Consider the following 19027-nt stretch of genomic DNA (forward strand, 5'->3'; position numbering starts at 1 on the left):
ATAGTAGGCATTGGGGTCAGGGGATTTCCAGGTTCAGGACCCTGATTGGCTGACACTTGTCTAGGGATCTAGGCAAAAGGGAAATAGGTGAGTTCTGGGCTCAGGGACCTCTGGTCATCTTATCTAATGTTTAGAATGCTACCCACCCGGGTGGTGTCAGCTTATGGCTTTCCCAGGAACCCCTGGCTTTCCCAGGAACCCCATGTTGCCAGTAAACTGAAGCTCAGGCCTAGTTTTTGACTGATTTTTATTAAGTGTCATGGCAGCAGTGTGGCCAAGCTGTTCTGGGCCCATGTGGCCAAGCTATTCTGGGTCCCATACTACAAGTGGCCGGGGCCCCAGAGCAACCCTTAGGAAAGGCCAAGGGAGTATTCTATATCTGTTGTACCTTAGAATCCCTAGGAGCACAAGGAAATGCAGATCCACGGATCCCTTGGGGAGTCTAGTGACACCTAGGAATCTGTATTCACACATGCCATGTGGCTTGTTCTTTCTGAAGGTTTTGTTAGGAACTGAAGTCCTGTAGGTGGAAAGACCCTGTATCATTTCATACTGAAGAACCCCACACCTGACTCTGTGAATCAGGGGTGTGGGGGCACCCCATGAGTTTGGGGATAGAAAAGGAAAACTTGCCATCTCTTTTTTAAAATTATTTCTAAATTTTAATTTATTTTTTTAAACTATTTTTATTTTATTTTATTTCATGTGTGTCAGGAGCCATTTTCCCAAAAAGTATAGTGGGGACCATTGTCCTGGGGATGTTTGCAGAGAGCCCCACACCCCAACTGTATTGAGAACTGTTTGTTGGCAGAGCCCATCCCACACCCAACTATCTTGAGAGCTATCTGTTAGCCGAACCTGCCCCACATTCCAACTATCTAGAGAACTGTTTGTGGTTGGAATCACAAAAGGAATGATTCCGCTTGCATAGAGAACACTAGTTGTGTCGACTCATGACCTCGTGACCGACTTGTGACCAAGTGTCGACTTGAGACCTTTGCTGCAAGATCCCTTCCTGCCCTTGCCATGCCCCTGCCCCCATCCCAAGCCAAATTCCTCATCCAGGGGCTATATAAGCCACAACCATTATGCTAATAAACGGAGACCTTGACAACAGATCTTGCTTGGCCTTGTTCCTCTTTCCCGCTTTTGAGATAGCGCCTGTTCGGGACCCTGGAATAACTGACCTGCCAGGCTGGTTACAACCCTGGAATAACTGACCCGCTGTGTGGTTACACATGTGAATGAGTGTTTTGCCTCCATGTATGTATGAGTATTATAGGCATGCCTGGTACCCACAGAGCCAGAAGAGGAGATTGGATCCTCTGGAGCTGGAGTTAGAGATGCTTATGAACTACCATGGGGACACTGAGAATTGGACCTGAGTCCTCTGGAGGAGCAGCCAGTATTCTTTCTTAACCATTGCATTCCTATTTATAAAAGAAATATGCAGATTTTGGGATGGGGAAATGGCTCAGTGGATAGAATACTTGACACACAAGCACAAGGACCTGAATTAGGGCCTGCAGAACCCACGGAAAGCCAGGCACTGCAGGGCCCTACCATGCTCCTCCTGCAGCAGGATAAGAAATGAGAGATGGAGAAAGAAGAATCTCTGGAAACTTTAGGCCACACAGGCGTGATGTAAACAACAGTGCCTGAAACAAGATGGAGGATCTCCCTATGGGTGTCATGGTACTATCACACACCCATCCTGACTAGAGATACCCAAACAAGCGTGCACGCGCACACACACACTCACACTCACAAATTTTGGGTTTTGTTTTAAAAGCAGGGTCTCACTATGTAGCCCTGCTTGGTCAGGAACTCTCTAAGGAGACTAGGCTGGCCTTGAACTCATAGAGATCCCCCCCCCTGTAAGCCGCTTTTCGGGTGGGCTACTCAGTCTAGGGGTTGTAACCCACCCTGCAGTCAGTTATTCCAGGGTCCCGGAGAGGCACTATCTGGAAGATATGAGCTAGGAGACAAGAAGGAAGCTAAGCTGGGGTTCCTGTCAAAGCCTCCGTTTATTAGAGATGGGGTACAGCTTATATAGGGTAAGGAGTTGGGGGGTGGGCACAGGGGCCTGGGCTCTTGCCGCTTGGTTCACGTTGGCCACGTGGTTCACATTGGTCACATAGCCAGGAGATTACCTTCGGTCAGGTCACTGTAGGCCAGGAAGTCATGAATTGGCACACCTAGTTCTCTAGATAGTTTGGAATGTGGGGTGGGTTCCACTAACAGATAGCTCTCCATTAACAGCCAATTTGGGTGTGGGTTAGGCTCTGTCAATAGAACAATTCCTAACACAATTAGGGGTGTGGGGTTCTCTGCAGACTCCCCAGGGTGATGGTTCCTGCAATAATCCTAGGAGGAAATTGGCTCCTGACATCCACCCACCCCCATCTCTGCCTCCTCCTTGGTCCTGGAATTGAGGGTGTGCACCAGTACACCCAGCCCAGATTTTAAACATACACATGCATATGCAGATCTTATGATTTCAAGAAAAGCTTTTTTTAATTCTACCTGAATTTCTATGGCAACATAAGGTCATTAATGGCAAAAAGCCCAGTGTAGGGATTGCTGTGAAAGAGCCTTCTCATTCCTACCTTCAGCCTCACCCCATGACAAGGCACAGGAGAGAGGATATTCTAGACTCCTTAATGAAGGGTCCAGGTAAACAGCAGCTCCTAGGCAGGATCAGGGCTTGGGCTTGGCCGAAGCCTCCTGCCACCTAGTGGTTGTTCAAGGACTTGCTTCTAGTTTCCCTTTTCCTCCAATACACTTTTCAGTTGTTCACCCAAGTAAATATCTTCCCAGCACCCGGTGCTGTCAAGCACTTTGATGAATCTCTTTGAATGATCTTTCCTGCATGCAACAGGGGTATAAGTCCGAAGCAGTTGGGAGGAAAGGAGGTATTTTCAAAAGATACTTCTATAGGGGGTCCTCTAACAGAAGGTTATAGCTAGGAAGTCTACGCTAGATTCTCAGGAGATAAGTACACTTTTAAAACTCCAAAGAGATCTGGGTGTGGTGGTGCACACTTGTAATCCAGATGAGGCAGGAGGATGACTGCAAATCTGAGAATAGCCTTGGTTTATACAGCAAGTTCCCAGTCATCTAGGGCTGCTCAGTGAGAGCTGTCTCCAAAACAAAAGAAATAAAACCCAGCTATAGACTCCACAGATATTCCCTAGGTGCTGCCTAAATACCGATATGAAACACAACATTGAGTTGTGGCACCAGAAGGTTCATAACCCAGTTCTCTATGTGTGCATGGCCGGCCTTGGCTTAATATTTAGTTTCCAAACTGCTTTCACATCTGCTATTGCTTTTAGCCATTTTTTGCAACCACATGCAAACGTAATCTTCACTGTGCAGACAAGGACTAGAGACTCTCTCAAGGTTGTGCTCATTCTTCAGGTCCGAAAACTAATTCAGTGATAAAATTGTGCCTCAAATCTAGCCTGTGAGCAATTCCAAATCCCATCATTTCCTGCTTTCTTGGGCTGACCCTGGCCTGGGTCAGCCGCGAAAGGGTCACACTTTTAAAATATTTGCTTAATAAATATTTTAAGAACTACAGTTCTCAAAGCAAGGAGAAGGGACAGTTTTAGGGGTAAGTACGCTTCAGTTCTGAGTCTTCAAGATCCCCAGTGCCCTTTGGAATTCTTCACACTTCTCTGTTTTGGTTCATGTTGCCTTTTTACACTATTCAGCCTCAACCTCTCTCACAGCTGCCAGGAATGTGCTGGGTTTGCTGGCAAACCAGCTCTCTGGATAGAAAGAAAAAAAAGAAGGAAGGAAGGAAGGAAGGAAGGAAGGAAGGAAGGAAGGAAGGAAGGAAGGAAGGAAGGAAGGAGGTTGTGCAGGGTGGAAGGAGAGAGTCTACAGTTTCTATTCTTTTCTCTGGGGACCCACCACCCAGCTTCCAAACAAGTCACATGGAGACTTACTCCTAATCATGAATACCTAGCCTTCATTTGGTTTGTTTCTTACCATATTTTCTTAAATTATCTCATCTTCCTTTTGCCTCTGGATTTTTCCTTTTCTTTTCTTTTTTTCTTTCAAGACAGGGTTTCTCTGTAGTTTTGTAGCCTGTCTTGGAACCAGCTCTTGTAGACCAGGCTGGCCTCGAACTCACAGAGATATGCTTGTCTCGGTGTTCCGAGTGCTGTGATTGAAGGCGTGCACCACTACTGCTCGACTTGCCTCTGGACTTTTATCTTTCCCTATTCTATATGTCTGCCTTTCCTTCTTACTCTGTGGCTTGTTGTGTAGCTGGGTGACTGGCCCCATAGTGTCCTCTCTCCTCCTTTTACTCCTTTTCTCTCTCTCCTTCTTTTCTTTTTCTCCTTCTATTTATTCTCTCTGCCTGGCAGTTCTGCCTAACCCTCTCCTGCCTAGTTATCGGCCATTCAACTCTTTATTAGACCAATCAGGTGTTTTAGGCAGCCGCAGGAACACAGCTTCGACAGAGTTAAACACATGCAACATAAAAGAATGCAACACATCATTGCATCATTAAACAAATGTTCCACTGCATAAAAAAAAATGTAACACATCTTCAACTAATGTTCTACAACAGGAGGGAGGAGGCCTGATGCTGATGCTGCTGATTTGTATGATGTAAAAAGTCCCATGTCGGTCAGTTTCTTGTTGTCAATAATGGACTATGAGTTTGCAAAATCCCCAAACCCTTAAGTATTTGGTATTTTGGGGCCAGTAAGATGGTTAGTGAGTAAAAGCCCTTGCCAAAAAACAATCCTGATGACCTGAGTTGTCTGGTTGGTCCCTGGAACTCACCATAGGAGGAGACAACTGACTCCCAAAAGTGTTCGTCTGACTTCCATAAACATACTGTGGAACGCAAATGCTTGCACACACACTTGCATACATGCATGCCAATGTACATACATGCACATTATGCACTAATAATAAAATAATGATTTTAAAGGCTTGGATATTTATGTTGATTTTAGGTTTTGTTGTTTTGGTTTTTAACAAGGTGTTGAGATGTACCTCAGGCCTGTACATGGGAGGCGCATACTCTATCACCAAGTTACCTTCATAGCCCAAAGCTGAACACTCAAGTATTTCAAAGAAGTACCCAGACGAGCAGAGGAGACCTTCCTGGGAAGCAGGGGATCAAAGGGGAAGCAGATCCCCTCGGGTAGATCAGAACTCTCTGTAGGGATAGCATAGAGCAGCATATGAATTTTTAGTTTTGTTTTGCTTTGTTTTAGGGACAGGGTCTTGCTATATAGCCCAGGTAACTTTAAATTCCCAACAATCCTCCTGCCTCGGCATCTCAATGTTGCATTTACAAGCTTGCACTACCACACCCATCTGAACCTGTGAACTTTTGGCCGCTGAGAATGGATTTGACAACCTCGGCAAGCAGTTTGGCAAGCCCTGCTCCAGTTCTTGTTGGGTCTCAGAGGGAACTGTCGTCTGGTCTCAAGAAAAGATCCTTCACAAGGTCAGAGGTAGTGTGCTCGTCTACCTCTGGGACCATGGAAGGAGAGTCATTCATCTGCATCAAGTCATGAAGAATTCCTTTTCCACAGCGGAATCTTCTTAACTAGGAGAAAAATTATGTTAAGCAGTAAGAGGCTCCATAGCAGATAACAAACTGTACCTCAGAGGTCACCTGAGGTATAATACTCATTAGGAGCACATGGGATCACTCCCAAACCATAAAGGGCAGCCTCAGGAGGGAAGGCTTTCACCTGGTTCCATTGCATCCTGTACTTAGAATACTCATCTGCACAAAGAAGAGCCAAGTGACGTTCAACACATGGGACATACCCCAGTCCAAACTAATCAATGGTCTATCCCACTGTGGCCACACAAGTAGGAGTAACACTGTGTTTTTGTCATTCCTACCTGTCTCCAGGACTTGACAAGCGTCAGGGGGAATGGGTTATTAGCCCCGAGGAAGCAGGAAGAAGCACGGTCCTGTTATAATAACCACAACCTAACACACTCAGCCCTGTCTCCAGGAGAGTGTGATTAATGTTTAATCAAGCCTTGTCAGTTACATGAAGTCAAGGGGAAATCCAATTCCCCCAGTGTGGCACTTTTCATTAAGAGTGGAATATTTCATTTGCTAAAAAGCCAACACCTTACTTTATTAAGCAGTTGTGTCTATCAAGTCAAAAGAACATTCCTAGGACAGATTTCACAAATAAAAATCCATGGGTATATTAATCAGGGTTCTCTAGAGAAACAACTAATAAAATGAATATATATATATGTGAATATGTATGTATAGATATCTATAGATATATAGATAGTTATATGTGTGCTTATATCTATATTTATATATCCATATTTGTACTTATATATCTATATCATCTCTATATTTATATATAGATATAAACACCATATATGATGTATCAATAAACATATACATATGTATATATCTATATACTTGAACATATATATGCTTGTATATATGTTTGTAGATACATACATACATACACACAGATATATATATACATATACATATACATGAGAGAGAGAGAGAGAGAGAGAGAGAGAGAGAATTTATGAGAATGACTTACAGCTTACAGTCTGACTATTCCAACAATAGCTGTTTCCTGACAAAAAGTCCAAGAATTCGGTGTTTGTTCAGTCCACAAGGCTTGCTCTCAGCTGTTTTTTACACCAGAATCCCAAGAAAGGATATAATATTACCTAAGTAAACAGGAAGTACATTGCAAGCAACTTCAAAAACTCTAAAATTGACAGGGACATCTCACTATCTAGACAGTCACCCAAGGTTCTTTTGTATCGTTGGGGTATCCATCTTCAGCCTACAGGCCCATAGTATCCAGCAGACTTCTCCATGAAGCAGCAAACTTCAAAGACAGTTCTGTCCATGTTGGCAGTTTGTCAGTCACTTTCTTCTGTGCCCTGCAGAATGTCTAGCAGACTCTTTTGTGTAGCAGGAACCCCAAAGGACCATCTCACCTTTAGGTGAGTTCAGGAGCCATTTCTCTGTGGGTCCTGTGTGTCTAGTTAAGAAGTCAGGACAGCCGGGCAGTGGTGGCACATGCCTTTAATCCCAGCACTCGGGAGGCAGAGGCAGGCAGATCTCTAGGAGTTCAAGGCCAGCCTGGTCTACAAGAGCTAGTTCCGGGATGGGCACCAAAGCTACAGAGAAACCCTGTCTCGAAAAACAAAAAAACAAAAAAGAAGTCAAGACAGTTTAACTTACCTTGTCTAGTTAACCAGACAAGAGCAGTTTCTTGCCCAAATAGCTAGCAAACTCCATAAGGAGCCTCTTTGATGCCCATCTTCCTCTTGAAGTAACTGGTGCTGCCAGGAGCAGATGTGTCTTACCGTCATGAAAAGGCTTAAGTTCTTAAACATTTTAAATGCCATATTCTGAAGGTCTTTGAAAGATTTGAAGAATATCTATCTAACTGAAACAAATCTCTATACATCTAGAAAATCTAACTACATGACTACAAGCTTGGCTATTATAGATGATTATACATTAACCTATATTTCTTAATTATACATTACATCTTTTAAATGAACTACACAATTACAACACCTTAGTCAAGAGCAGAAATATACATATAACAAGATTGACCTCAAATTTGTATTAATATGCCAAGATATATATCAATGCAAATTATTCATATCTATATCATATCCTCTTTTAAATGTAATCAAGCATTTATAGACAATATTTGGGAACATTATACAAGACTTAAACTCATTAGGATAGGATATATATTGAAACATTTATCACATGTGTCTTGCTTGATATATTTGTTCTTATTGTATATAATTTTGTATTAGGCTTAGAACTCTCTTATTTAATCAAAAGGGGGAGGTGCTGTAGAAATTCCTACTGCCAGTAGCCTTTAAGTTACCTGTCCACTTGGGCGTGACCTCTTATACTATATATGCTGATATAAAGTGTGTGTCCGGCCTTTCTTTTCCAGCTGTGGGATTAGTTACTGTTGTCCGTTTCAGCAGAGGATTGTGACTTGTGAGTCTACCCCTAAATAAATAACCATCTATTATTCTCAATTCTGAGCTAGTATGGGATTTTTTTTTAAGCGTCCTTCTTCAAACCTGTGTCCCTCAGGACATATACAGCTGAGTTCATCTCTAAATGTAACCCAATACCAGGCTGTAAATTTACTTAAAACATTATGAGATGGCAGGGGAGCAGTTTTCCCATTTTTGTAATTCTATTGCACATTCTCAAGCATCCTTGTAGATGACAATGTCATTTGTAATGTCAAGAGATTGGGTGCATCTGGATGTTTTATTTCAATAAAATGTTTGCTTCTAAGTTAAGGACACAATGTATGGTAGAAATCTTGCTTGGCATGTCTAAGACTCTGGAATTGAGCCTTTATACCCTTAATACCACAAAGAAAAATATTAACCCTGAAAACACTGATGGCAAGCATGGTAGCTCAAACCTAGCTCTTGGGAGAAAAAGACAAGAAGATTGAGAGTTCGAAACAGCCTAGGCTACCTTATCTCAAACACTGAAAGAACAAAATCAGCCTGATGTGGTAACACAGGCCTTTGATCCCAGCAATCAAGAGGTAGGTAAATCTCTGTCTTCAGGAGTTTGAGGCCAGCCTGGTCTGCATAGTGAGTTCCAGAACAACCAGGGCTCTGAAGGGAACTCTGTCTCAATACAAAACAAACAAACAAACAAAAACCCCAAGAGAACATTGACATATTTATTATATGCAAAAGATACAGAAAAACAAAGACAAAGAAATCTAGACATTCAGAAGTACAAAACAACCATTATATTATTTTGGTCCATTTCATCCCTCTACATCTACCGTTCCCCACTTCATGTGCTCTGCTTTATAAATCACTTTGACTATTTCAGGGTGGGGTGGTGGCGGTAGGAGAGCTCACAAGATAACTCACCAGATAACAACAACACTTGCCGCTAAGCCTGAAGATCTAATTCAAACACAAGCCCCACACGGTAGAAGGAGAGACCAGACCCCTGCCAATTGTCCTCCGAATCCACATACTATCCTAGCATGTGTGCATACATGCTCCCAAACTAAATAAAAGTCAATTTTAAAGTGAAGTAAAAAGCACATATACTATGGATGCCATTTTTACTCTCAATCAATATCCTACCATGGTAGAATTTCAGTGGTGTCCAAAAATCTAATATAGTCACCCATTTTGAGTAATATTCTTTTTAGTTTAGTCAGTAAAACATTTCCTTTGCTGCCTCTTGGTAAATGCCCGTCGATAGACCCAGACCCAGACTGTATTCGCTCTTTATCCCAGGAAGAGACACTCAAAGGCAAACACGGGCTTTCTTACAGGCAATCTCAGCTATCTAGTATGTATTTTTGAAGGTGGCTTCATCTCCTTAGCCAGAGGGGGAAAAAAAATTCAGAACAAATTAGAAGTTGCAGGCCCAGTGAATGAGGGACTTTCAGAGATATTAGCCTGTCTCCTGGACTTACTGTCTCCACACCCCCGTGGCCAGCTCTGGAAGCATTTCCTGTCTGGCTTCACTTTGAAGGAGCCCCGTTAGCAGGAAGCAGCAGTGGCCAACGCAAACTGCCTGGCCCTCTGCAGCCTGGCAAGGAGCAGAAGCTGAGAAAGTCTCCTGAGATGAAAACTAGACAGTAACCAAACAACAGCGGCCCCTTCCCTGTTTACCAGGCGTCCCGAATGGATGTGCTGGTGGCTTCCTGAAAGGAAAGAAACGCTGACCTGTGTTCTGAGGAAAGAGACAGTGTTTGCTGACATCATGTCTTCCCCACCATCCCAAAACACTCTCCACACTTCTCAAGAAAGATATAAAAGCTGATGTGTGACTTTGTTATATTTTTTGTTTTTAATTTAACTTTTAATTATCTTTTACTTAATAATAAAATGAAAAATAATATATGAATACATATAATCTATATACATATATTCATTGCAAAGACTTAAAATTCTTATTAAAATGATGTTTTCTTATTTGTGAAAAAATATGACTTATTAAATGGCGCTGACACCAACTTCTCTGTACATACCCTCAATTCCAATGTTAACAATTCCTTTAAAAGGCAAAAGACGCAAAAATTGAGCATTTACCAAACCAGTCTGTACAAACCTTATCGCCAGCAAGGGAAAAATAGCTTGTGGTAAACAAGTCTATTTTCTCTTAAAATAAAAAAAATAAAGCCCTAAATCATTCCCCTGATTGCATCTTTCCTTTTCTTTCCTTTTTTTTTGGGGGGGGGGAGTATAATGAGATTGGAATGGTGTCTTTTGATACAGATGTGTGTGATAATGACATTTGGTGTTATAGAACGAAGTTACAGGGAAGAGCATACCTAAATCCAGCCTGACCCATCCTCCTATTCTTATGTTTACAGTGGTGGACACAGGGATCTACTTCGCCAATAGAGAGCTGTCCTAAATGTCACTACAAGGCCCCCTGAAGCATGCTGCACAATCATGGAAATGCTTAGCATTTTTGTATGTTATTTGGACCATGCCTGATTCTTTGGATCCTGCCGATGCCCATTTGTATGGCACATCCTGCCCATATTTACATATCACATCCATATTTGTACATCTCAGATTTTAACTAGAAGGTACACAACGCTTACTTACAAAGGCGAAGGGAGGGGGTAGAGAGATGACTTAGCAGTTGAGAGCACTGGCTGTTCTTCTGGAGGAGTTGGGCTTCATTCCCAGCACCCACATGTTGGCTCACAGCCATCTGTAACTCCAGTTCTAGGGAAGTTGACACCTTTTCTGGCCTTAGATACCACACAAGTGTCTGGTGCCTGCAGTCATGAACATGGTGCTTGTCCATACATGCATGCAAAAGACACATACAAAATAAAGTAAATAAATGAATAAATATAAAAGAAGTGTCAAAGAGGAAAAGACACAAGGTCCTTGTGCTCACAGATAAGCACTCACAGGGATGTTAAACACACAGTGTTGTCTTTTCAAAGAGAGATGCACAACCTGTTTTCTGCCCAAAAGGCTGGGAATGGATGTGGTTAATAGCCTGATGATCTCTGTGCTATCTGTATGGCCAGGCCATATCTGGCTACCCAAGACTCTTGTCATCCTTCCCAGGCCTTTATCTTGAGCATCGTTTCTCCATCAACCTATAGAAGCCACTTTTGTGGAAGAGGTCACATGTACTTACCATGTCTTAAGCTTTGTTATACAAGAGGGATTGAGTTAATCATCACCAGAAAACTATTTTCCAAATTGTGCTGTGATTAAATAACACAGATCAACAGTCTGCCGGTTGTCGTGTTTGCAGAGACCCACCCCCCACACACATGAAAACCGTTCTGCCTCTCCTTGTGATTCACATGAATCAATTCTGGAAGCTGACCAATCCAATCACAATCCTTTCGCAGGAAAGTCACTGGCTAAGACCCTCTTTCCCATTGGATAGGATTATGAGTAAGTACTGAGCGTCCCATGTTTCTCATCCCCTTTGCTGCAGTGATATTCACTATTGTTTGTTTATCCTAACTATGGCCTGAGTAACACTTTAAGTAAGTGCTTTATGAGTATGAGCTCCTTTGTGCATCCAACAATCCTGGATTTCAAGTGCTTCTCTCTCCTGTTTTGATAGATGGAGAAACCAAGATGTGAAGGGCTTGAAAAAACTGTCCACACTACAGCACAGACTGGATTTGGTTCTCAACAATCAAGCTGCTAAGCAGCAGACTAAGTATCATTCTTTTTTCTTTTTTTTTTTTTTTTTGGTTTTTCGAGACAGGGTTTCTCTGTAGCTTTGGTGCCTGTCCTGGAACTAGCTCTTGTAGACCAGGCTGGCCTCGAACTCACAGAGATCCGCCTGCCTCTGCCTCCTGAGTGTTGGGATTAAAAGTGTGTGCCACCACCGCCCGGCTACTAAGTATCTTTCAATCAATCTATTTATATAACTTCTTTTCTAAGAAAATGGTCTGAAGAGATGTCTCAGTGCTGAAAACCACATACTGCTCTTGCAGAGGACCTTTGGAGGTGGGTTCCCAGCATCTACATCTCGCAGTTTACAGCCTCCCAGAATTCAAGTTCCAGGAGATCTAATACCCTTCTCTAGCTCCCGCTGGCACCTGAATGAGTGAATGCATACATATGAACACACACACACACACACACACACACACACACACACACACACACGACGTTCTCATCAGAAATTCTATAACAACAACCCAAATGGACCCTTGCCCATGACAGGCAGAAACTTCAAACCAAGATGAAAACTAAGCAACACCCCATCTATCGATGATGAAATGGCCATAGCTCCATCAGTGAATTTACACCAATGAAGCACTAAGAAAAATTATTCACAGTCAGAAAAGCAAACCTGCCCAAGTTCCCACGTCCCATCTTGTTGCCATCTTCTTGCTTCCAGTGCAAGAAGAGGCAGCAGACTGCTGACTTCCACGGAGGAACAAGGACTTTATTTGTTGCTGGCACCTGAAGGTTGAAAACCATTTCCACCAACTCCAGCTCCAGGAGGCCCACAGAGGGGGATTGTGAAGGTCTTTCCACTGTGGTCTGTCCATGCTCTCAGAGGAGGGAGGTGAATACTGACTTATTTGTATCCTTTAACCGTCTTGGCAGTGCTACCAGGCAAGGCTCACCATAAATCTGAGACACTGGTACATCTGGGAAAAACATTGACTGAATGTTTGCCTTCCTTTAAAAATGAGCTTTCAGTGGAGTTGGTGTTTGGAGGATGGAAAGAGAGGATACAGGGTAGGGTAGGAAAGGAGTGGGCATCAAAAGAAAAACGGTAGTAGAAACTTGAATGTTATTTTAATAATGATGATAGTCATTACATTCTCAGCAGTAAGACCACATATCAAGTAAGCTGGCTATCATCATTATATTGGTAATATCCAGGGAATCTTTTCTAATCTTCCCAAATTTAATGGTAAATATAATCTCCATATTGTAGGAATGTGAAGAACTGAGGGATTGTTCTAATAATAAACTTGTCCAACTCCCAGAGCCAGTAAAGAGGGGAGGCACGATTTGACTCCAGTCTGGGTGAGGTCATTTGTGCCTTTGAACCACCCCGTGCTGGTGTGGAGAACATGGGAAGGATGGGGTGTCTGGATATTTGCGGGCCAAGGACTCAGAGTCCCTAGCACTTCATCTGAGGGTCTTATAAAGTAGGTAGCATGGGAAGGTGCTACAGGAAAATTTGGTCCTAAAGAGGGAGGAACTGGTTCAGGATGAGATCACAGTTAGAAAGCAGCCCAAGGAAGTGACTGCTACACGCCCAAAGCCAAACCATGAACAGATATTACCTCATCAGCCAGGGTCATGGAAGAAACTGCATAAACAGCAGGCATTGGGTCCTGTAATCTTCCGTGTGTGTGTGTGTGTGTGTGTGTGTGTGTGTGTGTATACCTGTGGGGAGGGGTGCTTCATATGTGTGCATATGTATTGAGACCACAGGAAAGCCTCAGATACCATCTACTTACTTTTTTAGCAGTCTCTCATTGACCTGGAGCTCATCAAATGGGCTCTTGGTGTAATGATATGTGGTGCGAAGTGGGACCATGAATCCCGTGGATGGGGGACAAGCATTCCTTTCACCATCAGGTGAATGTTGCTTCTTAGCTGAGCTCTGATTGTCAAAGAGCTAGGTTTGACCATTTATAGGTTGAAAAAAAAAAACCTCACTATATAATAATGACTTCCTTTCTGGAATTACATAAAAAAAAAATCTGGTCACGATACCAAAGAAAACTGAAAAAAAAAAATTCTAGCATAGCACCTAAGATGAATGGAGGCTAAGTCACCATCACTCTACTTCAAAGCATCTTGGTGGACATGTCTCCCATATCACATGTTTATGAGAGGCCCACTAAGCTAACTAGCCATCTGAGCAGGCATCAGAACTGAGTCATCCAACATGGCAGCCACTGGCCATAGGTGCCGCTGAGCACTCGTATCCAATGGCACCAGTTTAAAAAGTAAGAAGAGACCAAGGACTCTGAGGGTGTAGCTTGTTTACATGGTAGAAACCTTGCCTGGTATGCAGGAAGCCTTGAGTTTGATACCCCAGAACCACATAAAATGGATGTGGTGGTATATGCCTGTAATCCTAGCACCAGGAAAGTGGGGACCAAAGAATCACAAATTCAAGGTCATCCCTGATTACATAGTAAGTTTGAGGTCAGCCTGGACTACTAGTGACCCGAGGGAAGAGATAGAGAAAGAAGGAGGGAAGAAATCAAAGAGGAAGAGAGGTAGGGGAGAAGAGGAGAGGAAAAGAGAAGAGGGAGAGAAAAAAAAATCAATTTCTGTGTCCAGGATTGTAGTGATATTTTGTTTGTAATCTAACAAACAAAGCTTCCTTGAAGATCAAAGTGCAGAACTAAGCCACTAGTTAGCCATAGGGGACAGGCTGTGGTGGCACACACCTTTAATGCCAGCACTCCTGAGACAGAGGCAGACAGACCTCTATGAGTTCAAGGCCACCCTGGGCTACAAGCTGTGGCTACCGTCTAAAAGAGAAACAGACCCAGGTGGTGATAGCTCACACCTTTAATCCCAGTACTTGGGAGTCGCATGCCTTTAATCCCAGCACTAGGGAGGTGGAGACAGGAAGGGATATGACTGGGCAGAAAGAGGAATATCAGGCGGGAGGAGACAGGAGAGAGGCAGTATGAGCATGCAGTGTGAGGTTTTGTAGAGAGAGCAGCAGCCTGAGGACTCAGTAGAGGTAAAAGGTCTCTACACTGGCTGGCTGCACTGCTTCTCTGATCTCTCAGCTTTTACCCCTTACTATCTATCTCCAGGTTTTTATTTTTATTTTTTGTTTTGTTTTTCGAGACAGGGTTTCTCTGTGGTTTTGGAGCCTGTCCTGGAACTAGCTCTTGTAGACCAGGCTGGTCTCGAACTCACAGAAATCCGCTTGCTTCTGCCTCCCAAGTGCTGGGATTAAAGGCGTGCGCCACCACCGCCCAGCCAGGGGTTTTTATTATTAAGAAGAATTAGAACTGGTGTTTCACAGGATCAGTATGTAGTTGGAGATCAATACATGAAAGACAATTGTGTGCACAGCAGAAGTGTTTCGTACGATGAGTACAGGACTAAGTCTTTCAAGTTGGGTTTAGAGCAAGGGTGGGTCTGAGTGCCGTACATAGGTGTGATAAGGCCTTGGTTTTCCTTAGGGAAGTAGAAAGGGAAGCCAGAGTATCCCACAATGGCCATCTGCTATGACAAAACTCTGCACGCCTTACGTGTGTTCTAGTTTGCTTGGTCCTTCTACAAGATGAGTAAAGAAACTGTTTTCTTAATGGTCATTGACCACTGTCACACAACTAGTGAGCTGTGACATCTGAAATTTGCTCTCCTGCTATCAGAGCTAATTTTTATTCCTGTAGACACTACTGCCTGTGTAGCCCAATCTCATAACCTCTTCCTTTCAACCCGTCACTGACTCTTTTCAAAGTGTTGACATTCTCAGCAGTCACCAATTTGAGTCACAAACAACAGAAACAAGGTAACTGGCCCATACCTACCTATCGATCGTTCTTGCTTGCATTTCAGCTTGCCATGCCATCTCCAAGTTCAATCCCACGACCTCCCCTACGTGATGCCCTTGAACCTCTGAACTCAGCCTTCAAACGTGTTTGGCCTTGAGTATTAATAGACGAAATCACAATGTGGCCGGATGGATTTGCTGGTTAGAATTCGAGACTCTGGAAAATAGCTTAGAGAAGGCTTTAAAATAGCAACTGGGGAACAAACACGGTAGTGACACAGGGTGGCCCAGGATGTGTGGCAAACAGACATTTATTACAGAAAATAAAGTACTGGTGACAGCTTTAAAATCATCAAGACACTTTTTGTCTAAAGGCAATATTTTTATAATTCCTATTCCCTGTCTAAAAATGTGTGCTCCTTCTTAAATAGCCCTTTCAGAAGTCCAGGTCCAACCCAGAAGACAAGCTGGTTTCACCATTCTAATTAACAAAGAAGGAATTGTTCAGCCTCCAAGAAGAGGAAGGCTACTTCCCTGGATGAAGTGGGAAGGGGATGGCAGACTCATTCTCTTTCATGTCTGTATTGGTCTTAATCTCTCTCTCTCTCTCTCTCTCTCTCTCTCTCTCTCTCTCTCTCTCTCTCTCTCTCTTTCTCTCCCCCCTTTTTTTTAAAGATTCTGAGGGTGTTTCCAGCGTTTGGGGGGCAAGGATTCACATAAAAGGACAGGTCATGTCTGACGTCAGTCATCATGTGTGGCAGGATGAGAATCTTTAGCTTGAGAGCATATAGAGACTCAGTATGTTCTTAGAGCTCTATCCCTGTCTCTTCTATTAGCCAATCATTTGGCAAGTTAGTCTACTTATTTTAAAGAAGGGTTGGCATGAACTTGGAATCTCTGCAAGAAGGGAAAAAGGAGCTAACGTTGGGTGCTGGAACTAAGAACATTTGTTGCTCTTGGGGTCTAATCCAGCACCCATGAAGCAACTCACAAACATCTGTATCTATACCCCCAGTTCCAGGGACTCCTGTTCTCCCCAAGTACCAGGCATGTAGATAGTACACATGCAGGCATGTGCTGAGTACTTTTGTGTCAATCTGACACACAAACTAAAGCCATCTGAGAGGAGGGAGCCTCAATTAAGAAAACGCCTCCTATAAGATCAGGCTGTAGGCGAGCCTACAAGGTATTTTCTTAATTAGTGATTGATGGGAGAGGGCCCAGCCCATTATGGGAAGTCCCACCCCTGGGATGATGGTCTTGCAGGCTGAGGTTCTACAAGAAAGCCACAGGGGCAAGGCAGTAAATAGCACTCCTCCATGGCCTCTGCATCAGCTCCTGCCTCCAGGTTCCTTCCCTGCTTGAGATTCTGCTCTGACTCCCTTCAGTGATGACCAGTGATGTGGGAGTGTCAGCCAATAAGCCTTTTTATTCTACAAGTTACTATGGTCACGGCAATTCATCACAGCAGTGATAACCCTGACTAGGACACACATGAAAGCAACGTTCCTACACACTTAGAGTAGGATAAATAAATGTAAAACAAAAGCTTTTTAGAGCTCAAGCAGGGTTTCCTTCTGTGTCTGAGCACAGGGCTGAGCACCTACTGGATATTCAGAGCCTCCCTGGGCCTCAGAGTGATGACCTCTTAGCAAGAAGGACCCCCAAGAGCTAACTCACCCATGAGCCTCATCACACTTCCGTGGGTAGAGGTGCTGTATTCCTCTGGTTATGGGCCTCGTTGCATGGAAATGGAGGAGCATTGGAAGGAAACAGAATCACAGCTGCCTACCATCATGTTCCCAAGCATTTACTAAGCAAATGCTATACAGCAAAGATCGTACTGTGTGTCTAACCAAGCTCACTGACCCAGCCTCCAGCTTACAGGGAGTGAGCCGATGAAGCCCGAGTATCAAAGTGTGGTGTGAAGAGCAGAGTAGGGACCCCTCAGACCGTGCAGAGAAAGCCTGGGTGTGGAGGTGACACTGAATTCAGACCGAAAGGAGGAGAGACCAGCTGCAGTCACACCAGAATACACAACAGTTCAAGTTTGGGAGGGATGAGGTAGAAGGCCACAGGAAAAGGGTCTTGAAAGCCTCTGTGGGGGACATAGTCCATTAGTTATGATTAAAGTGATTATTAACTACAATTCAAACTTGGCAAGCAGTCCCTTTGACCAGGGTCACCAGGAGGAGCTAGGGGAGATAGCAGGGGTATGTAAGCCTCATAAACAACTGTTGAAATCAGGTTTGGTTTTTAAATTTATTTATTTATTTATTTTTTTTTTTGAAGGACCGAAAATGTATATTATATTTATTTGCAGTGAAAGAGCTGAAGCTGTATTATTATCAAAATTGATAATAATACAGGAGAATGAATACATGGAGAACATTTCCAATGTTGATAGGCATTTTGAAGAAACAGAGATGTCAGATGCTATAGGTGGGTGTGATTTGAGACTGAAGAGAAGAGTCAAGGTTTGAGAGCATTGATTCTTTCTCCAGGGGATGTGCATTCAATTTCCAGCAACTGGAAACTGGCCATTCATATCTCTGCCACTCCGGTTAAAGGAAATGTGATGTTGTTTTCTTGGCTTCATGGGGAGCAGGCATACACACAATACTGGTTTTTAAATTTAAAAGAAAGATCTGTTGTCTCAGCATGGCTGTGGGAGTGGAAATGGCAACACTTTATGTTCAGATGGTTATGGGGACTGGGGTGTTAGAGAGCTAAGGCCATACTCAAACATAACTTCCAGAGTTCTCATTTGGCCCATTGAGTGGATGCTGAAGACATTATTGTGATGGGAAAGACAGGGTCAGAAGTCAGAAAATGGAACTTTTTTTTTTTTTCAGTTTTTTGAGACAGGGTTTCTCTGTGTGTGGCTTTGGAGCCTGTCCTGGAACTAGCTCTGTAGACCAGGCTGGTCTCGAACTCACAGAGATCCGCCTGCCTCTGCCTCCCAAGTGCTGGGATTAAAGGCGTGCGCCACCATTGCCAGGCTGGAACATTATTTTTTAATTCACAGGACATTCATAGGGAAAAAAAAAACAGAATTTAATTTTTAACCATTAATGATTTGAAACGACTCTAAGATATTAAACCAGAGATGTCCTGCGGGAAGCCAGACATAGAGTTGGAGGGGGGCAGATTCAATGGGTGGGTCCCTGACAAAAAGTCTGAAACCCTGAGAGGGAACAAGATTATAGAGCAAGTGTGTCTAGGGGATTGGAGCATCCGACAGGGATGGTTTAATGAACCAAGAGGCTCAGGTTATTGACACTATTGGTTAGGATAGTATAACCATGGACACAGTCCTGTCCATTTGTTCCCACCCACAGAATGGACAGTACAAGTAACAAATCTTCCCAGACGCTATTCACTGTCGACTTTAGTTCATAAGTAATATATCGATACTCATTCATTGATTGTGACAAATTCACCACACTGATTCAAAATGTTACCAGTAGGGAAGAACTGTGCTGGTGGGCACAGGAAGGGTAGTAAGATATCAAGGAAGTCTGTGTA

This window comes from Microtus ochrogaster, chromosome 4, assembly GCF_000317375.1.
Source record: "Microtus ochrogaster isolate Prairie Vole_2 chromosome 4, MicOch1.0, whole genome shotgun sequence".
In the NCBI taxonomy this organism is placed as follows: domain Eukaryota; kingdom Metazoa; phylum Chordata; class Mammalia; order Rodentia; family Cricetidae; genus Microtus; species Microtus ochrogaster.